Genomic DNA, 23,594 nt, shown 5'->3' with positions numbered 1-23,594 from the left:
ATGATATAAGTGGAGTCAGACGTTCCGTGTTTGTGCAAATACTTGGCCCGTTATGTAAACCGGAGTTGACGATTAAAGCTGACGAGAAATACTTATAGTGACTTTAGTTTCGATTCCTGACAAGCAAACGTTGAAGAAGAGGACTGTGCTCGGGATTTCGCTATGAGATCGAATCAGGAATCGGAAGTTTTAGAAAATTGGTAAGTTGAGATAGCAGTGGCCCAGGACAGATTCTGCAGTTGCATTCGAATTTTGAAAAATAAATTTTAACAATAATATCATTTTGTTATTTATTATTTACTGAAACCGTTAGTCTTGAACAGGATGTACACACATTAATCAAGAGCCTTTAAACTTATAATTAGTCAACCTGCATAAACAGATCCGTATACGAAAGAAAGCAAATGATATTGCCTAGCGTATCACTAAGTTAAAGTGACAGCGGGCAAGCCATAGCACAAAGAACAGATGACCCCTGGAGCCTTAAGTTTAAATATCACAGGCCGTCAAGTGCAGCGTAGGACATGCATTTACAAAAATTCCAGACGGCTTTTAACCTTTTGGATATGTACGAGGGAAGTCTTATGTCCACAAGTGGACTTCCGACGACTGAAATAATGTTGATGATTAAATATACTACAATGAAAACCATTGTGAATTAGATTATTTTTAAAACATGTAGAAAAAATTTTGTTAAATAATTATTAATACATTTATATTCTAAGAAAAATCATTACCAAAGATTACACAAAATAAATATTTCGTACGAATTCTAGTCGATTTTACCGGTCATTAAGCGTTAATTAAAGCTTATATCAGAACGAGTGTACTTGTACTTGTGTATCAAGGGGCCTCTACAGACAAGGCATCGGATATACCGAGCCCAGATTGATTTGGGTTCTCCTACAGACCTGAATCAACGTCATAGCCAACTCTCGGGTTAATAAGATTTGATATTTACATCACTAGTCCCTGCGTATGGGTTTTACTCGTGTTATTTACTTTATAGGATTTGATTTACATTTTTGATCTAATATATTCAGGCGTTACCCTGCGGAAGTCTATACTAACTAAGAAAGGAACTAATATATAGCTACTTCCGCTATGTCTCCGGCAGCCCGCTGATAAATAAATGCGCGTTCGGCAAAAAATGGCAAATAACAGAGTTCTTTTTTTTGGCAATGGTCGGTGTAACATCTCCTGAAGATGCCCCGTGGAGGGGTGAAACACATGTATAGGGAATTAATGGCGGTAGTTGTGTTTCGCATTGTTTACCGCGCATTTATCAGCGGGCTGGCGGGCGGTGCACTTCATTGCACGACTACTGCTGCATAGCAGAAGTAGCTATATATTAGTCCCTTTCTTAATTACATTTTCTTATCACTGTTAATTCGTTCAAATAATAGCAAGGAGCTATGCCGGATCCTTATCAATGCCGACTTGTGGTATAGCTACTCACTGCCTTCGTACCTTTTCTAATTAGTGTTAAATTGGCGCCAGTAAGTGTGGCGTGGGTAGGCCTTCAACTAGACGGACAGACGGGAAGTCATCATAGCGATCTTTAAGTGAGGCCTATGCCTTACAGAGGGCCTTTTACGACTGACATTATGATGATGAAATAACAAAATAAAAAGAATATTTATTAATTTATTTTTGTTATTAATTTTAATATTTTCTCTTTTGTAATTGGAATTTAGAATGAAAACCTTTTAATATGCACTCCGTTGCAGATTCATTTTTTGCCTACTTGGGCTGGATGCCTAATGGCATTATTTTATTTACCGAAAGTTTTAATAATTATAACATAACTAAATCTAATAACTATACACAGGAGGAGAGTCTAAATATTTTTTTCCATATATTAAGCCATTATAAAAATATACGGAATGAAATATGTTGTTTTGATATACCCCTATTTTTATGCTGTTTTTCGCTCTACCGTTATAAACACAATAAATCTATGGGTAAAAAAGTTTTTCAGGTTTTTCATTTTAAATTTTTCTTACTCCTTTCTCATTAATATAACATTTTGAATTATCTTTTTAAATCTGTACATTTAGTTAGTTAATATTCTTTATTTTAGTCATTAAAAATAATAGATACATAATAGAGGACGAAAGGCGGTCTCTTTACATATTATCACTTAGATTACATGTAATGATTAATATGCTATTGAAGCTATTACTATCATCAAAATCATGATAGAAGAGAAAAAAATATAAGAAAAGTTACAATGTCAATTTTAAATGTTTCAAGTCTTTTCTTAAAAAAATTGTAATTGACTTTCGTATTTTAAAAGCCTGAGGAACAAATCAATGTTTCCATGGTAGTCGAATTCAAATATTATTTACTAAAAATATAATTCATAATCTCAAATCAATTGGTGTATTATTATACGATTCCAGAAATACCTCTGATAATTTAACGATTTATTTGACACGTGTAAGAAATAACACAAGGAAAAATATCAAGAGCAATGACCTCGGATATTTGAGTAGCTTCGTCTTTAAAAGCAAATCGGTCACAAACCTGAAATCTTTTTTCTCGCCCGAATAATATTTAAATGTATTGTATTAACATTAAAATAACAATCACATTTAATTCAAAATGACTCACTAATCAGATTAAACAAATAAATTCTGATCATCAAAGATAATTAACAATAATGTGTCAATTAAAATTGAATTTTAAATGTGGAGACAATATAACGATAGACAAAGCCGTGCATTGTGTCATCTAAATTCACCTTAAACATGTCCGCTGAGGCAGAACGTCTGAAAGGCATTGCCTCCTTCGAAAACGTTAAAAAAAAAACAAACACGCTCAGCCCGTAGACCTTTGTTGTGGTGGTCAGTGCCTCGTGCAAAACAAAAATAAGACAAAACGAACGGGAGAGAACAGGTCTCGCCTGTTCGAACCTGTTTGACTACTTTTGACCACTTTACCGATCCCTGTCTGGCTGCGGATGGTCCCTGCAATCTATTTACGACTTTAAAACCGAAGGTATAACGTCTAAAATGAGTTTAATTTTATTTTGGGTGTATTTTTTTCGTTCGCCCCAGCTATGATTTAAAGACATTTCGATTTCTTTAGGAATCCAGGCGGTCCACTTGCCGGCTGCGCTGAAATTCCAAGAAATCGAGATTCGGACTTAATCTGGAATATTCGGTATCATTTAATTAAATTAAAATGTTCACACCCATTTCGTGTCTTACGTCATAACAGCTGTAGATAAAGATTACTTACTCGAAGATTTAAAAAAAAAAATCACAATTAATCAAATTGTACATAAACTACACCATGTTGCCAATTATTGGAAGGAAACTAGAGGCATATGTTTCCTCAGTAAAAATTAATGGCTATAACGTAATTTTTATATAAATGGTGGTACTGGTTCAATTAAAAAGTTGTTAGCGTCAGCTGCTTCTATTTATCGCGTAAAGGAAGAAACAATTTTGTGAATAATAAAAATCATTTTCTTCCGACAAAGAAAATCCGCAGTTTAGTTAAATTTATAGAAAATATTTAAATTTTGTAATTGCTTGGCAACACTGCAATATTAACATAGTTTACATAATTGCATATAATAAAGATAAAATAGTACATAATTAAATTGTTTTTAAATTGTATAAAATATAAATAGGTCACTGACCTTAATCTTTTAAGTAAAAAGGCTTACTAACTTATTATATTCCATAGACTTTAAATGGCCAGGCGAATTTCTTTCCAACACAACATTTAAGAATTTTTAGTTGATCGAAATTTGTGAAAACTCGGTTTGTTGACTCATATATGTGATTGATTTTTTGATATACACATTAAATATTGCCACATTTCATTTAAAAGAGAACTGTTGAGTTTCTAGTCGGTTCTTCTCGACTTTCATTTCGAGCCTAAAGTGAATTACTACTTATAATGTTAAGATAATCGACAATCCAAAAGCGCACGTAAATGCCTACTTGAATATAGATGTTTTGAATTTTAAATGTTTAAGTTGTTGTTGATCAACGTCACATTTTAATAATTATTACCCTAGTCCGGACAAAGACGGGTTCAAAAACAGGTACAAAAATCATTTAAATTGATTCAGTTGCTCTTAAGTTATAAGTTGTATAACTATACCGCGTTATATATATATACATATATATATGTATATATATATATATATATATATATATATATATATATATATATATATATATATAAATTATAGTACCAATAGTGAATAAGCGGATAGTGAATTATTAATTATTGTAGATGCTCTCTTCTCGTGGAATATGGTGATAAGAAGTGGATAGGAAGTAGTTAAAATGTAACTTTGTACAGTTTATACTTTCAATAATTAGAAAATCTTTCATGTAATAGGATACGTGGCAAGTGAATTGGCTATCGCAATGTGGTATTATAGTACGCATTGGACACTGCTGTCCATCCTTAAGATTTTTTTGTGAGCAGTGACAATCCTATACAATTAATGCAGAAACTTATATAAGACTATCGCGGCAATCGAATCTGCGACATATGATCGCAAGTTTCAGTCGTCTACCTTTGGTCTATTACGGCTCGAAACAGATACAGTGGAATTTAAATGTATGAAATTAATGTTTTGACTGATAAAATATCGAAATAAAGTCGATTTCTTAGATTTAACAAATTATTGAATATTATTTACATGGATGTAACGTATTTTTTTATTTACAGAAATTATATGTAAGTTATAGTATTTTTAAATTTATTTTATATGCTTATATATTTATGATTGTAATAAAATGATATCTATCATTTTTCCTTTATTCTGTCCAACAAAGTTGTTAAAACAAATACTTAAATGTTCTTTTATACGTTTATTATTTTCGTTAAAGTAACAACTATTTTAATCCTAATAAAGGAATATAAATATGGATCGACTATTTGAAAGTTTTTATAAATGTAAACAATACAAAAATTAAGATGTCGATATCATTAATACACGTTTATTGGCATATGCTTATTTCTAAAAAAATGTAGTTGATTTGCCTAACATCATCTAAAACAAAAACAAGATAATCCGTTGAATAGAATAATCTAGAATATACAGTTTAATAACAATATACTACACCGTGTATTTAAGACACCAATGAATTATTTTGTTTAGAATTCAATCTATTGAAATGACTAAGTTCATATATGTAAAAGTAAACTTCGTGACATAGCTATAGGTATAGACATATAAAAGTGATTCAGACACACGCTAGTGTTATCGATCATGATTACTCAAGCACGGTAACGAAACGGCAAACTTTTTTATTCATAAACAGAGCACGTGGCGGGTGAGTACGCAAATAGATCCTATGTCAATGTCAAACGTCATTAGAAACTTCTAGTCGATAGGGCACTGCGAACTTATAAATTCATCCTTACAGAGAAGGCACATGGTAACATTTCCCGCGACGATCGCGGCCTTGTGGATCACCTTCTGCTTTCAAGTTCAAAATGAACTAAATGCGTTATTCTATTTCAACAGACGAACACGTCTACATTTTAAAAAGTCCATTACGGGAGTCGAGAAAAATATGAGACTATAAATAACTGCGCATGAACTACGGTGCAGTAACCAGAAATTCTCCAAGGCCAACCATCCGACCAGGGAACATATGTACGCAAAAAGAAAGGAAAGACTCCGACGGAGCGACCACTATAACTTGAGCCGTTTAAAACAGCAGACTTCCTTCATTACGCCGCACGGAATAAGAGCGCAAGGTCTCGAGGAGATCGCGTTACGACGGCGACGAGAGAGCCAGTGCAAGTTGATCCCTCACGTCCTTTCGATTTCGTTGAATTAGTTAGCGAACGCGGACGCGAGGTAGGTCTCGGCTAGATTGTGGTACAGTCACCCCAGAAAAGGTCCCTTGTGGTCAGTGACCAAAGACGAGAATAGCGCATGAGTACCTGGCCTCTGCATACATTGGTGACGTCACAGTTGCAAGCGCAACTTTTTTCCTCTGGGACATTAGCCTTACTCGCTATCCATGTAAGGTAACTTGGGTACTTGGAAGCTGGAAACAGAATAGGGTTAGAAACTATGAGAAATGTATTTATCAGTTCATGATATCTTCCCATAACTTGTTATTATTGACAATAAAAACTATTCTTCGCTCGCTAATGGACGCTGCAGATGATCTGTAGTAAACTGACGTATTTATATATCTGTTGTATCGAAACTATTTTATTGTTATAGATTAAACAGTAGTCTTCTTAATCAAAACATTGCACCAGACAACAATGTTTTTCGATATTTATCTGATCAACACAATGCTATAACTGAAGTAAGCGAATTGAAGGTTATTACGACAAACAATAACAACAAGATTTACGCCTCCACCAAAGATATCTATAATATATTATAGATATCTTTTTAATATAATAATCGCCACGTTTGACAGGCGGGTTGGCGATCGCAGTATATTATGGTACGCAGAGGACGCTGCTGCTCGAGCTCTGGAAACTTGTTTGTATATAAAGCATGAATTTATAGGATCGCATCCCGGGAACCAAACTCACGACCTACGATCGCCAGTCTCGGCCCACTGCCGCTGGGCTACCACGGCTCATTATACTGGAATAATTTTCTTTCCAAATATGCCCCGGGTGAAGAGAAACGAGAGCGGACTATTATTAGACACGTTCATTTTAACAAAAAAGACGACATATGATACATTTTACGTGTAATTTGTATAGACAGAGTAAATAATTATCAGTGTAAAAGCAATCAACCCGTATATAGAGAGTCTTAAATATGTTTAATTTATTTTGTCATATAAGCATTCAATAGATCAATGAATTCTGTCGGTATAGTCTCATTCATGCCAGTTATAATTCGAATTTTGAAGACTCTAAGTAATTTATTTTTTAAACCATCAGTTTTTTTTAAATAAGGTGTACCATACATTAATTGCTATCACACATATAACCAATCACCCTGTATATAACAAAAAAACTAATTGCTAATTCTTAATGTACGTCTTATTAAAAATCCTAAATATAAAAAGGTGTATGTATGTATTAGGGGGATCGGAAAGTAATGTAGCGGATACTAGATATGACATGTTTTACAGAAAAACAATCGATTTTTACCGCTCTTTCTGAAAATTTGTATACTAGATGGCAAAAGGTTGTTAATACGAAGATGAATATATTGTTGATTAGAAATAATAACTTGTTAAAAATGTAGTCGTGTGAATTTAACTTTAAGCTACATTACTTTTCGGTTCCCATAATATATACAATTATAATATACTGAGTGTGAAAATAATACATAATTTTAATGCAGAGGTACGCGGATAAAGCGCAAAGTAGATTAAATGATAATATTTTAACACGAAAGGGCACGGAAGCTTTTAAAGGACAAGATTACAGCACGCCATAAACTCGACCTTATCTTGTCACTGTTTCCAAGAGACCTAAACAAACACATGGTTAGAAATGCCACACACGGCACCGCAGAGGCGCACGCGGCCTTCTTTCTAAACACGAGTTGCGTATACATCGTTGTAACTTCCCGTATGTACTTTACGTGAATATTATTAATGATTCACAATAGAAGTTTACGAAATCTTACCTACACTGATTTTTAGCCACGTAGCAAGTCGAAACAAGTTTAAAGATATTACATCGTGTAAATTTAACAATAAACAATTATTTAAAATATATTTACAAGTTAAAGTGGAAAACAGTTTTAAATGTCTAAATTTTTACACCTAAGACTTCGTTTATAAACATATACTAATATGATATAGAGAATTAAATAGGATATATGAAGTAAAAAGAATGTGCACACATATCGAGAAATTCGGTACAGTGAAGCCATAGCTTAAATGTATTTTTAAACTTACAATATTTAATATAAAAAATAAATTAAATGTGACGATCACTTTGTATACTTTTGCGTCCGATTCATATAAAAACCTCGTCGGACTCTACAAAAGGATTTTCTAGCTAATCGATACATAAACAAGTTCACACCTGTCTTCATAAAAATTTCTAGTGTTTTCTAGAATTACTATTTAAATTTATTAATAATGGAAGCGTATGTATTACCAAATGTTTGTAGTACGTGGTAGGAAATCTCATTGCTCATTATTAAACATTAACCGCAAGATAAAGTGAAACAAAATGTCGTTTATTACAATAAACAAAAGTTGAGTAGCTATACATTCACTTCTTTAAGGTTTTTTCAACTACACAGCGCATACATATATGTCTATATGGTATGTATAACCAATGACCTAGTATGTTTATTTTTTTACAGGGTAATTCGGGGCAGCCAGTTTTAAATAATAAAGTTCGCATATATGATGTCATCTAGCGGACGGCGATCAAAAACGAGAAGGACATCACGCAATGCAACTTAAACCAGTTCGAAATACGAAGTAACCTTAAAACGGAGCGGTCAACGTTGGCCACCTGACGTCAGAGCGGATTTACTGCCGCACGAAATTAACTCCAAGTTGTCGCATCAAGATTTATTTGGAGGGAACAAGGTATTTTTGTGCCTGCTTTACGATATGTTTGACGCCCGGAATGTACGCGGCCAAACACACTCGCGTTTCGTTGTTGCGACGATAAATCTTCATTTATGCTCCATACTTAAGCTTATTCTGACGTTTCCAAGTTGTTAACACTGGTACTGTATTAATAACCTCTAGAGATATACACTTATTCATAGTATGTCTGGGCATAAGCCTTCTTATTTTCTGCCGATGGACCTCTGCATAGATCTGCCCCAAATACCGTCACGATGTCCTTGTATGCGTTGCCCGCACCCAGCGACTATGCGATAAGTAAGTCCTACCATATATCTTTTCAATACGACCGGTTGGTCGCGGCTTGAATCCAGCGTCTTTCGTTGACGTTAACAATATCATCTCCCTACTTCGTGAACATAACTTTATGGCTCCAGCGGCCATCTGTTCTGCACGATATGCATTAGTCCTATGATAATTATGTCCAGAGATCTTTTCCTAGGGAAACATTATTTATAATGATCATTCTACTGTAAAAGACCTTTCAAGCCGCGAGCTACTGGCTGCATATACACTAGTACATCGGTTATAGATGTAAAAGCTAAATGTGGGAATGTACAGCTCATTTGTCAGCAAAAATGTTTAACGCATTTACACCTGTTTCCGATCACGTTGAATATGCGATAATTTTATAAGATGCAGGCTTTATTAATAGCCAACCCGAAGAAAAAGCCTCTTGAACAAGTTCTAAAGACTGTCACTTTGCACTTAAATATACCAATACGTACTCGTTATAATGAGACTAGTTTCTTTAATTATACATACGGGAGTTACTTTAGGAGTATATAAATAATTGAATAGAAACAGTTTCTGATGCAGAGAGGGCATTGAATAGATTTGAATAACAAGAATTCTAACGAAAACTCGACAACGTTTGAAGATAAAATATTTAAATAAAACAACGAGTTGAACTTTCTCGACTTGACAGTAAGAAATATATATATCACTTATTAAAGTTCTTATAACTACACCGTCAAAATTCGGTAAATATTACGAGTATATACATAATATCACTCAGTGCTATAATACGATAGTCTGCAACCTGTGTTTCCAGCCCACAGTCCTTTAAGACCATGGTTAGGGCTACCCTCGGATTTTTTTTACGAGATCGAGTCAGATATGAGGACATACGTAGACGAACGAAAGTAACGACAGAGAGTTCAGAGGATTGAGTTGAAGTGGCAGTAAACAGACCACATAGGATACAGCATAGAGGATTAATAAGTTGAAGTGGCAGTAAACAGACCACATAGGATACAGCATAGAGGATTAATAAGTTGAAGTGGCAGTAAACAGACCACATAAGTCACAGCGCAGAAGAATTAATAAGTTGAAGTGGCAGTAAACAGACCACATAGGATACGGCATAGAGGATTAATAAGTTGAAGTGGCAGTAAACAGACCACATAAGTCACAGCGCAGAAGAATTAATAAGTTGAAGTGGCAGTAAACAGACCACATAGGATACGGCATAGAGGATTAATAAGTTGAAGTGGCAGTAAACAGACCACATAAGTCACAGCGCAGAAGAATTAATAAGTTGAAGTGGCAGTAAACAGACCACATAGGATACAGCATAGAGGATTAATAAGTTGAAGTGGCAGTAAACAGACCACATAAGTCACAGCGCAGAAGAATTAATAAGTTGAAGTGGCAGTAAACAGACCACATAGGATACAGCATAGAGGATTAATAAGTTGAAGTGGCAGTAAACAGACCACATAGGATACAGCATAGAGGATTAATAAGTTGAAGTGGCAGTAAACAGACCACATAAGTCACAGCGCAGAAGAATTAATAAGTTGAAGTGGCAGTAAACAGACCACATAGGATACGGCATAGAGGATTAATAAGTTGAAGTGGCAGTAAACAGACCACATAGGATACAGCATAGAGGATTAATAAGTTGAAGTGGCAGTAAACAGACCACATAGGATACGGCATAGAGGATTAATAAGTTGAAGTGGCAGTAAACAGACCACATAGGATACGGCATAGAGGATTAATAAGTTGAAGTGGCAGTAAACAGACCACATAGGATACGGCATAGAGGATTAATAAGTTGAAGTGGCAGTAAACAGACCACATAAGTCACAGCGCAGAAGAATTAATAAGTTGAAGTGGCAGTAAACAGACCACATAGGATACGGCATAGAGGATTAATAAGTTGAAGTGGCAGTAAACAGACCACATAAGTCACAGCGCAGAAGAATTAATAAGTTGAAGTGGCAGTAAACAGACCACATAGGATACGGCATAGAGGATTAATAAGTTGAAGTGGCAGTAAACAGACCACAAAGGATACAGCATAGAGGATTAATAAGCTGAAGTGGCAGTAAACACAACATAGCACGCAGAATAGATAACCGCTAGGGACTTTTTTATAGAGGCCTCTCGTACGGTCCTAATGTTTTTAAGGTTAAAGGATTTTTTTTAATTATTTGTTTTTATTTTTTTCAGTTTTATTTGTATTTAGTTTTTCTTTCATATTTCGCATGATCTTTTACTCTTTCTACTACCTTCCATCATAAATTCTAACACTCTTTATCATTCATCATGTTTCTTTTTTTCGTCTCCTCTGATTCTACACCACAATCCTTGGGTTTATCTTAATTTACATTTTTATTATTTTTTAATTAATATTATTACTTCCTTATTTATTCAATTAATAGTAATAACTTTGTTCTATTATTATTCACTGCTTTTTGTATAATATATTTACAGCATTTTAGAAAAATTAGCCGGAGCTGATAGTTGCTTAGAGAGGAGATGGTTTCTCTCTTCATGTTTGAACACTCCGTTAGGGAGTTTAGACTCTGCAGTGAAGACAAGCAAGCGAAGTGTATGGCGTTAGCTCACAAAGTGGACAGACGACCTTATTAAGTTGTCTGAATATGCTAATGCAGGCTGCTTCCAAGCGGTTCTACTGTAAATTTATTGGCAAAGCATTGAACAGCATTGGGAGTCCTGCTCCATAAATGATGATACTGATGATGATTAACAGGCATTTAGAAGTTGATAGCAATTTATTCTAATAAGTCTGAATTTTTAAGACGCTATCTGGGTTTCTGGGATGATGTCAAGTAACATTTTATCTCAAAGAGGCAAGCAGCAAACACATGTTGCACCGAATTTGATACTTCAGTCATAAGTAACGTGTGATTATTATATGCAGGTTGATTGAAAATATATTACATCTATTTCCAAATACTCTGTATAAAATGACCACAGTGTAATATGTTACATTCATTTTTTTTTACAAGGATGCGACAGACTAAAATTTTTTTGGCTCTGGACCAGATGGTAATGTTTTCATATGTAGTAATTTTATCATCGAATTTGAAAAAGGTTATTTTTGCTACAATGTTTGATATCTCCGAAACCATTAATTTTTGCACAGGGATTTTCCATTGATCAATTGACAGCAAATGAACCATACGTTCACCCCGTTAACCCTTTGAGGCACGGAATTTTAAAAAATAAAAATACCCATGTTGCAAAGAAATTTTATTTGGTTTAAAATTTAACAAAATTTGTGTTATTGTGAATACGGATATACAATGATATAAAAAAGTAAAAAAAATAATTCTGTTGTTAAGTACTAAAAATTTTCGGTTTCAACACTTGATGAACCTGTCATATGATGATAAACCTTGCCAGCGCAATCGAGTATATTTTTAACAATTGCTAATGGTGTTGCCAATTACTTTAAATAATAAAGTTCAGAAAAAAATGTATGAGTGCGCAACTATTCCAATATTTCCAGGTGAGTCGAGAAATGTCACACCATGCGTTATTACGCATCAAAAAGCGTTCCACAAAGGATTGAAGCTTTTACAACAATCAACTTTTATGAAAAAGAAGAAGCTAAGTCTCTATAGAACTTGGCAAACAATCCATTACAAGAAAATGTTTCTTAGAACATCATAGTTCTTAATGTTAACTGTTCATTTTGCCCAACTAGTGCAAGCAAACTATCTACATCAGCATGTTAGTAATGACAAGACATTTTTATTATGATTAACATCGAAAGTTTCAGACTTTCTAGCGGTTAATTTAACCAGACTTACCGCTACGTCCTATCTTAATATTCCAGTTTTAATCGCATTACATCTTAATTAGGTTTCGGAGGAGCAGAAATCGTACAGTAGCATCTGTGAGATGGTTATAATGTAGGAAGCAACATGAAACCTTCCTAACGAGCGACAAGCTTATGGCCATGCAATACATACACCACTAACATTTAGAATTTTAATCTTAGCATATATATATTTTTTATTATTTACACAAATTATAAACGACCGCGGTATGCACAAGAAAAAAAATAAAGATAAATAAATCTACAATGCTATGTCAAATAACGCGGAATATTTTGCGCCGGATTTGTATACTCCAGTATGTCAATCAAAAAATCAATAGTTTTGCGTAAAAAGCGTTTTCAATATTCGGATTACTACATAAAAATATTGTATATATTCAGTCCCTGCAGAGTATGTACTGCAAAAAGGTACTGAGGCATTACAAAAAAAAATTAATGTAACTTATTATAAAAAGATCTTATACAGGATGATTGGAAATAGAAGCAATAAAGCTTTTTGCTAACAAATGAGCTACACCTTCATCCCTTTAGAACTTTAACATCTATAATTAAACATCCCATTATTTATCTATTATATTTAATTATATATTAACAACTTTTTAATTTCAACGAATAAACAAAGAAGTATTTAATGGAAGCTCATTGCCCATTATCTTTGAAATATACTTTCAAATTGCTTTTAAACTCGATGGGTTCTGATCTCTACTCCATAGTCAGTAAGACGTGGCTTTTTGCCAAGACCGTTTCTCAGGGTTAATTAGTGGGGGAAGATTTTAATCAAATACCCGCATTTCTTAAAAAATGGTAATGTTTGCAATTACCTACTTATTCCCAGATATTAACGTATGTGTATTCATTATCATCATTACTATAAGACGTCAACTGCTGAACATAGACCAGTGAACTGATAAGATGAATTCGCAATGGGCAAGCCACATAGCGCGCAGATCAGAAGTCAGGGGCCTAAAGGCTCTGAAGGAGAAGAGAGCACATACTTGCAAGCGCAGCGTATGACGTCAATATAAAAAAAATAATTGAACAGATATCACACATTATCAAACAATCGTTATAATTTCAAGCGTAAAACGTTTACTTATTGACATAGGTCTTTGCATAGATTTCCAATAGAATCTGTTTGAAGAGGCCAGTGTTCAGTTTTTCGAAGACTGTATTAGGGACGTCTGTCCACAATGTTGGTGGAGGTTTTACGCCGCGCGGGCCAAGAACGTTAATGCCCAAATGAGCATATTTTCTTCGGACAATGTGGCCTGATCTTCTTGATTCTTTTCAGCCGATGGACGCTTACTGCAAGGCACGGGACTTCCCTAAAGATCGCCTAGAATAACCTTACATTCAGATTTACCTAAATTATGCCGTCAGTCCATCAAGTGGGTGATCGCCACTCGAGAAAGTTTCGTCTCCAATGACCATCGATTAAACGAGCGATGTACTACGCCCAATACCAGTCAGATGAGCAATTCTTTTTGGGCTTTATCTGTTAATTTCGTTTGTCTACAAATTTCATTTCTGAACCTTCTTTGTCAATATCTAAAATAATTTAAATAATATAATATACATAGTGAGTCATTGTTAACATCAATTTGTTCACGGACCGGCGTTTATTTGAATAGGTTACGCAGCCTTGATGTTTAGAGAGGAACCTTGACTGTATAATAGCGAGTTAATACATAAACGGTTATTACAATAAAAAATTAATATCGATATATTTTTTGTATCTAGTCAAACTAAGAATAGGAATTACGATGAATTTGTATCATCACGTCAGCAGATATACGCCCAGTACGAGGCACGGGTATCTTCTAAAGATCACTATGTTGATGGGTCTGGCACTGCCCGTATCCTACGTTTCCCCACGACCTTGACTATATCGTCGGTCGAGCAAATGGGGGCCTTATTCACACTGCGTTTACCGGCTTGTAGTCAGCCCCATCGGCCATAACGTCACCGCCAGGAGGTTTTAGTCAGTAAGAGTCTGACACAACCTGGGCCCTCCATTCCCAGGTGTCCTATACAGGATATTCCCCCTCTGTCTAGAAATTGTAAATAGAAATATAGGCTCGGACTATGTTAGAGGAAATTTTGTAAAACTAATTTAAAAAAAACATCACCGCCACTCAGACGAGCAATTTTTCGAATGTGTTAAAAATAATTGCTTCAACTAAATTTGTGTAAAATTACAAAATGTATTAGCACTGTTCTTGGAGACTTCTTCCTAGGAAAAATAGATATAAGGTATGGATTATACGAAAATTTATTTACAATAAAAGTTACGTTCCCCATACGTTTCCAATTTGACATTTCATATTAGTATTCAACTTCATGCTTGTTAGTTCGCTATTTTGAAAGCCAACGCCTCGGCTAGTTTTTGCGAAAGCTATTATATCGTATGACGTAATCATCGGACTAAATAATCCAATAGCCAAATTACTATTCAAGACGAGGATTTCCGTTGAAACACGAAAATAATGAGAAAAAAAAACACCAAATTCGGACATTTGCATAAATATAAAGCAGGATGAATCAATGACCGGATACGGGTATTTTACATGGAGCGTAATGGTTTCCTCGGAATTTCGTGTGGCTGGAAGGTTTAGATTGTTCGTGCATTTTTATTATGAACTAGCTAGGACAGTCGCATTGTCAAAATTTGTTATCAAGTTGGAGGCATTTAGTATGCCTACAATGCAGACAAACCTAGCACGACTTTTCTTTATATTGATAAACGTATTAAATGCCTACCACATACCTTTCCTATTTAATGGAATCAGGCGTTATTTTGCGAAAGTCCATCCTAAGTAAGAAAAGGATCAATGTTTAGCCACTTCCGCACATGCAGTGGTAGTCGTGCAACAAAGTGCACCGCCCGCCAGCCCGCTGATAATTGCGCATGCGGCAAACAATGCAAATTACACAACTACCACCGTTAAATCTCTCAACACGTGTTTCACCCCTCCACGGGGCATCTTCGGGAGTTATGTTACACCGAGTACTCTGTGTTTGGCACTATTGTGTTTGGCTAAATATTGGTCCTTTTCTTACTTGATAAACGTAGTTTGACAGCTCTGATAAACCCCTAAATGGTTTTAATTAAGTTCACAGTTTATGTGAAAAAAAAAACGTAATGTTTTGCTCTTTTACCTGTAATTTTTTCATTTACACTCTATAAAATTAAAAATTTCTCGTGCGCATAGAAAATACGTCTAAATAAAATTTTAGAAATTAATCGTTTCGCGCTTAATAAATTTGACGATACGTTTATATATATATAGATAGTAGCCTGTGCAAATACATAGACGAGTGTGTTTAAATTTAGAACGTGTGTAGGTCACGTGGGACGAACAATGAATAGACATGGGTATGCATTTATTCAACGTACAAGTTGAAAATAGCGTTCTTTCAACTACACTTTCGTACAAAAGTGAAATGAAAAGATCATTGTACTGGTCGCGAATAATTGTAAAGAAATTTAAAGATGTGTTTTCACGCAGCTACTTTATTAAAGGAGTCTATTTTTATATTTTTCAATTGACGAATAATGCTATCGTCGAGAAAAAAATCAATGCAATGTAACGTAAAAAAGTTGTTAAATTTTTGGTGTTAACTTTGTCTGGTGAATAAAAAGCAGTTTATTTCAAAGATATCTTCAAAGTGGATTATATAATTTTCAATATAGAAAAAGCATTTTTGGCTCGTATAAAAATAATAACGTGTACCGTGCCTTTGTTATTACATGAACGTATTTCTCAAATGTAATACGCAGTACAATAAGATGTACATTATACAATTCTTAGCTGAATAATTTAGGTTTATCCAAGATCGTTTTAAGAATTCTCGAGCGAAGCCGCGCAGGCCTCTATCCTGAGAGCTTTAATAATAAATCGGGAAACGTCTCATTTTAAAATAATTACGTCTAAGCGAAGAAGGATTTACGTAAGGTTGGCAATTGAGATCTTTGTAACCACGCCTTTCATTAACGCTTTGTTTTTTGTATAACGTTTTTAAATGCCTTGCACACCTTCACGTGACGACGGGTTATGTCTGATAAAATCTCCATCATCGTTATATCGCAGGGCCACGGGAACGATTTTAATTATTCGCAAAATCTGCTTATCGACTCCCTAGGAAAGGCGCGCCAAAACCACGGGTACGTGATGAGTTTACACTTGACTTCTTTCTAAAACAATTGCTTCAGAGCCTGTAGAAATTTACCTGTGAGGAGTGTGTGTGACTTTAGCCTAGCTGACTTTATTCCTGCTTCTTCTCCACGACTTTAACATCATGCGAAGCGGAGTTAAAAAAAATAGAAAAAAAAACACGTTGACGATCAATAAGAGTTCTGTTAAAAATTCCAATGATGAATAAATTAATTTTATATTTTATCTTATAACTTTTTGGACACAGACCTCTCGTATGAAACGCGGGGTATACATCTAACAATCTATCACAAGGAAACACTCTGCAATTAGGTTATCGCAAACCTTTGGTATTCATGAACGCAAATTACAATTTTTCCATTTATCAACCTTTTCAAGATCTTGGGAAGACGCTGGATGTATGCTACTTCTAACCAGTTCTATAGGCAGGCAGATGTCTATCAAAGAATGTACGGCTGGAATGATCATGATAATGATGACAAAAAATGTTCAACTGTTGAGAATTGAACCCGTGGGCTATAATCGTAATACATAGCCTTTAATCATTAAGCTACTACTGTTTCAATAGGTATAAGTTTGTGTAATATTAAAGTAGTTACACAGGGTATTACACAGAAAATAAATCAACGGTACAATAGCCTTTCTAATGCCTTGTTTTATTAAGTAATTCACGAAACATTTAATTTCGTTATATAACGACGCAATGAAGATAATTTAAAGATAAGATATACGTTCGAAAGGTTATGCTTTTTGTTATTTCAGTAAGATACTAAGGTCTGTTTAATAACAATAAAAAAAAACTTTATTGTCAATTTTATATTGAGACGAACTCATATGTAATGATGACGTAGATTATTTATTCGCTCGCGGATTTCAGATCCGTAAGCCTTGAGACAGAAGGTGTAAAAGCTATAACGGCTAATAGCTTTCAGCATCAACCGAATATAGCCAGTGTAATGGAAACGTGTAATCAATGGCACCGTACATTATAATGGTTTTGAAAAAAAACCCGTCGTCCTTCTCGTCTTATAGGATACGTCTAACTGGACTTTAGAACGGTTTTTCCTAAGACACTTTAATATTATGTTAGTCGAATCGATCTATAAAATACATAGGTCTATTTTCGATAAGTTTTAAATTCACTTGTTGGTCTATGGTCTTAACTTTGGAACCTTAAGGCGCTAGCAAGCATCTGTTGTGCGTGCTATGTGGCTTGCCCATTGCTACTTCTACTTGCAAATCAGCTAGTCTATTTCAGGTTTTTTCTTTTGTCCATAGATTTCCTAATTCCTAAAGAAATTCTGAGCATAACTTTCCTCATGGCTGGTTGAGCGAATTTAAGCTCACCAAAGATATCGAAGTAATAGACGCATGTTTCTGTATAAGTCAAGAAATAAATAATATTTATTGTTTTTTTATAAATGTTGTAACAGTAAATATTTGCTTTAAATCGAGCGTATTCAACGTTGTGATTCCTATAAACAATCATTGTGCAAGGCTAATAAAGTAACTTCTGCCATGAATCTTAACATGAACGTTAAATCTCGAAGGTTCTTTCGGCGTCACGTTAGAGAACATCGCGTCTGTGCATAACGTGTACGTTGTACCGCCGTGTTATAGACACATTAGGCACTCGTACGAGCCCCGCGACCGCCCACGTGCATCGAACCGTATTTTTTATACCCCAACGCATCCTTTCTTCGACGCCATATTGAAATTCCATTCGCATCCGCGCACACAAAAATACACTTCATTACCGAAGGGAAAACGTCGAAAATCGAAGGACGTGCGTCTGGTTCACCTTTGTAAAGTGAACTTTATATCATTGTAATACAGCTGCGACACCATTGCCCTCGCTTCAAAATCCCATTGTCGCGATGAATAGGCCCTGATTTGGGTCTCGGATGATGCGACTTGTCCACTTTTTTAACTTCATAAACCTTTTTGGTTATTAATCAAGAGTGGCGTTACCTTTATGTTTTTGATATCGTGTTGTCATAAGAATTGGGCCGGCATAGCGCTGTCACCGAAAATATCCGAGTCACTGAGCTATTATTTCCGATACGTTTATATACGGAAAACCGATTTTCCCTTTGATGTGATCGAATAATATGCATTAACCAACAAAGTATTGTATCTATCAACTTTTATAGTCTTTTTAACATTTATCGTGTCAACACAGTCATCATCTTCATCATTTCAGACGTAAGACCACTGCTGGACATAAGCCTCTTCTTTATATATCTAAAAGGATTAGTTCGTTCGGCAAAAATATAAATCTCTGTGAAAATTGTGAAGTGGTTCCAAGCATCTCTCATTCCAAATACTACGTTACTTTAAAAAAAAAAAAAAGTAAACAATGCTAAAATAATACTTTTGTTTAACTTTGATAAATGTTTTAGGCCTTTTTTATATTCCATATGATATAATACAAATGCTCAAACAATTGCTTGTATCAAAATTGTGTAAGATATGTTATTTTTTACGTCAATTAAAAAAGTTTTTATATGATACATAAATAATTTTGTCGTACTTTAATAATACTATATTTAAGTGTTCATTTGATGTACCGACTTCACTGATAATTGCAGATATCTGAATCAAAACAAGGTTCGTATATTGCACTTTAATTGTCACTGATAAGATACGAAGAAATTATATTGATAATCAACGAGACGACCTTTATATTTTTTTTCTTCTACGTTTCAGCTGTGGCTCGGGATCGGGACTTGGATTTTTAGGTCGTGGGTTCGATGCCCGATAGCCCGCACACTGTTTGATTATTACAAGACCGCTTCGGTAAAAATACTGCACGGACAGTGGCTCACTCAAAATCGCAGTGATATGTAGACGTCCACTGATATAGGCCTCCTAATGTTTCCAATAGGACCGTTTAAAATCAACCCGCATCCAACGACTTCCGATGACCTTTAAAAGGTTGTCTTTTCGCCTTGAAGGTTTCACGCTGCGCCTGCCTGGTCGTGATTGCCAGAGCTTTTAGACCCATACACGCGATGGTATTACCAAAGATTTTGAAATAAAAGATCCCCTTTAAAACTAACATTAGATAAAGATAGATTTTTTAAGGGACAATAAAGGCTAGGAATGAATTGCTAAACTACTGTAAAAAAACTATCTAAGTTTGTGTATGTTTTTCATGAAACAGAGCGCGTTAGGAACCTTCGTACTTGAAGAATGACATTACAAAGGAGTACTATTTGATTCTAGTTCCTATCAAATCGAGCTATTTTTGCATTAATAACGAGCGATCACTGTAACTGATTCTAAGTGGATAGTAATATGAATATATATACACTTCTTACTGCCTTAGCAAAGAAGCATTTAACTCAAATTACAAAAAAAAACCCGATGCCAGGTAATCAAAGTTTCAGCAGGCATTACTTTAATCACTTACAAGTATAAATATGCAAGTATATTATCTAAGTCTATGGGCGTAAGGACTGTAGTCGCGTAAAAATAAATTTGAAATAAATCAGGCGCGAAATCAAGTAATTTTGTTTCACATAAAACTGAAATATTCAAAAGGGAAGCTTACGTTATTAAACAAGCTAAACGATCCTTTACACGCCTTTGAAAAGAACCTTCAACTAACTTCCGTTCATCTCGAAATTGTACTTTAATTTAAGTAATATAGAAACCATAATTGCACATACAAAGCCGAAATCACGTACGCCTTTTACCTACCCCACTTGAGTTCATACAGATCTTAAGGGATTATACATCATATCACGTTTGATCAAAGACTAATGTTGCGTGAAGCTAATAGCTAATCATATGTGCTGCCAGTCGCAGAACACGAGACGCTATTGAAGTCTGAGATGGCCGTAATATTCCAGTCGCTTGTCGTTATATTAATTAGAATATGATGCTTTGACACAATAAAGGAGATATCTTCAGTCTGGTACTAGGGAACGTTCAATCACTAGCTCGCATCTTATCATTGTTATAACGCCTGGCATTTGTTTAGGCCTTTGAAAGGTAACATGACCGTAAATATTTATACAATTTGGTGTTATTTCATTCCTTCTGCTCTCGTCGTATCCCTGACTACTGAGCACCGTGACACTATTTATTGGTCTTCGGCGGTGTTGCATTGTTTCAGCTACCATGTCATCGAGCGTGTTTCGGAATAGATCGGAGCCACGCATGAGGTTGGAACACGTGCCGATAGACGAAATGTGGGGAGGCCCCCCGCTAGATGGACCGTCAACATAGTCAAGGTCGCGGTAAGAAGCTGTACCGGTCATTACGCGTCTGTTGATGAAAAACCTTATATTACATGACAGGCTTTAAAAAAGTAAGCTAGAAAATCAGTCAAAACAATCAACCTGTCGAAATCTGTACGTGTTCATTTACTAAAACAATACATGAGAAAACATCGCAGTGATATATTCAACGTAATTAGAAATACAAAGCTTAAGCGAAAATAATGCACAAATAACCCCGGGCGCTCTTACTTTGTGAGCAAACACAATCAGAAATTCACAAACAACGTTAAGTTAGCGAATAAATAATTTGCGTTGCGTTTAATTTACTATGTTTGAATACGGAAAATATTACATAAAAATATTTGATGCATTTTGAATATAACGACACCCAAACCTTACGTTACTTGTACGAATTTTTTGGTGCGATCTTAGAATTTTTTTTAAAACTCAATGATTAAAGAGATAATAAATAGCGTAATGATAATATAGAAAAAAAAGTTTTAACAATTCCGATTACTACATATTAAAATTAATTATTCTTTGCTACTGTCCAATGCAAACTTTGTACTGCCAGTTACAAGCTAGTTACATTATAAAAATAAATAATGTAACATTTTTCAGGGTTTTGATTTTTTATAGGTTGAAACTTTTTACTACTTATCAGAGTGATCACATTATACAGGTTGATTGGAAATAGATGTAAAAGCATTAAGGCTTATACATTCACCCCTTCAAAGCTTTATATTTAAAACCAATCACCCTGTAAGTTAATAGAAAAAATAAGGAATAAAATCTTCGCATTATCAAACTCTAACTTTTTAATAAACGATTTACTGGAAACGCTTGATCTTTGAACGATTAAAGAACGGATATTGCCGAAGATAATCCAGGATTAACGTTACCGAAACATTTTTGAGGCAATCTTCATAAACAACGTTGTAATTTCACTGAATTTTTTAGAAAAAATATATATAAAAAGTTTAAAGAACGTTTTGAGAGTTAATTAAACAATAAAATACCCGCATTTCATGTAAATTGACGTCAATCACAATAAAGCTTCACGCGACTTTAGAGGCGTAATTGACATAAAGAAGTTTTGTTCAACATGGCAAATATACACACACATTCACAACGGTACACATGTAGTTTCATACACATGCTTCTAAGTACGCATGCACTGTAACACACAACCAAGCATGGGCATACACAGACAGAACAGTACATAAATAGATGTTTTTTTTTCTAAACCATATTAGTAATGACTTTGTGAAAAATATTTTCAACAGAATTATTGTTTTAACTAACCGTCACCTGTACGCTTTGAGTGGCTTGCACTGCCTTTTGTAGGTGTCATTTAAATTCCATTTCAGGTTTTATTACTATAAGGGCATAATTAGAAATTATACATTTTTTCAATAAACGCACTCTTCAAACCCCCTGTGGATGATTTAATTTCGTAAATCCATTCTAAGCTGATCTGTACTCGGTAAAAAAAAATCCTACAAAATTGTCTATAAATCATATTGTTCCAGTGATATCGTGATGAGATAGCACATAGGTGGAAATCTTAAAGATTTATATGCTTAGTGTCTTGTTTAATGGCATCTGTATATACTGCGTAATAAAAAGATTCTTACTTTTTAACTCCTTTTTGATTAATTACATATAAATAAATCGAAAGCGTTCTCGTAACTGTGTACTCACAAACGTCGGTCTAGAGTCAAATCTGACGCCAGCGAGCGCACTCCAATCAAAAGCTGCGGTTAATGCGACGCACACTATGATCGCTCGAGCTTGGGGATTACTAAAGTCCCCAAATAAAGGACCATAAAACGATAGAATAAACTATATAATACCTTATCGTGAGAAGCAATAGATCCAAATTCATTTGACAGTTGTAGTTTTCTAATTGATTCCTGTTGGATTAAGACGTACCTGTAACAAATTAAAAAAAATATGATTACTGTTTTATTAATCACAATTCGGTTAAATGACCTGACGAAGAAATGTCAATCATAGTCTATTTTTTTTAGATGGCATGGTGAAGAGAAATTCTAGAAATTCCGGGGGAGTGTAGGCTCGGGCCCCAACATACTATTATATTATCGGATTGGTTCAAAGAATGAGCTTCGACCTAGGTTATATTTATTACGAACAAATGCTTTTAGCCCGTTGATATTTCATATTCACCAGCAATAGGCAAGTTATCTACCGTGTTCTATGCTTTGAAGGCGCAAAGGATGAAAAGATAATTCGGGTTGTGACTGCAAAACTCGTTTAGACCGATTTAAGGGTGCAGGGAGTATCGACCTGAGACTTATCAAAAGAACTTCTGAACAACATTACTATAATGCTGATTCTACAACATTTCACCCTAAGAGCAATAGATCGTGATGTCAACTAGTACAATGTGTCGACATAATGAGTGCGCAGCACTAAATAGGTGCTCTTGTCTTTTAGTTATAAATGGTATAAATCTTTAGTTCTGTAATATTAGTAAATACAGTCCAAACATCGTACCAATGGTGAA

The 23,594-nt window shown here is 34.7% G+C and overlaps 1 protein-coding gene across 7 annotated transcripts in view; it reads right to left on the bottom strand.

The window, feature by feature from the left end:
* The window catches only part of brat (brain tumor), a 312,278-nt gene that overhangs the window by 136,877 nt on the left and 151,807 nt on the right, over window positions 1-23,594 (bottom strand). The window contains exon 3 of one of the 7 annotated variants that reach the window (XM_068767147.1): window positions 22,921-22,999. The exons of the other annotated variants lie outside the window; for them this stretch is intronic. The gene's annotated coding sequence lies outside the window, so the exon portion shown is untranslated. The remainder of the gene's footprint in view (window positions 1-22,920; window positions 23,000-23,594) is intronic. 7 annotated transcript variants of the gene reach the window in all.

Source organism: Battus philenor, unplaced genomic scaffold, assembly GCF_028537555.1.
Source record: "Battus philenor isolate CCGP_79_NKW_IND1 unplaced genomic scaffold, ilBatPhil1.0.hap1 SCAF_22, whole genome shotgun sequence".
NCBI lineage: Eukaryota > Metazoa > Arthropoda > Insecta > Lepidoptera > Papilionidae > Battus > Battus philenor.
Note: the sequence above shows the minus strand (reverse complement) of the source record. Positions and strands in the feature narration are given on the sequence as shown.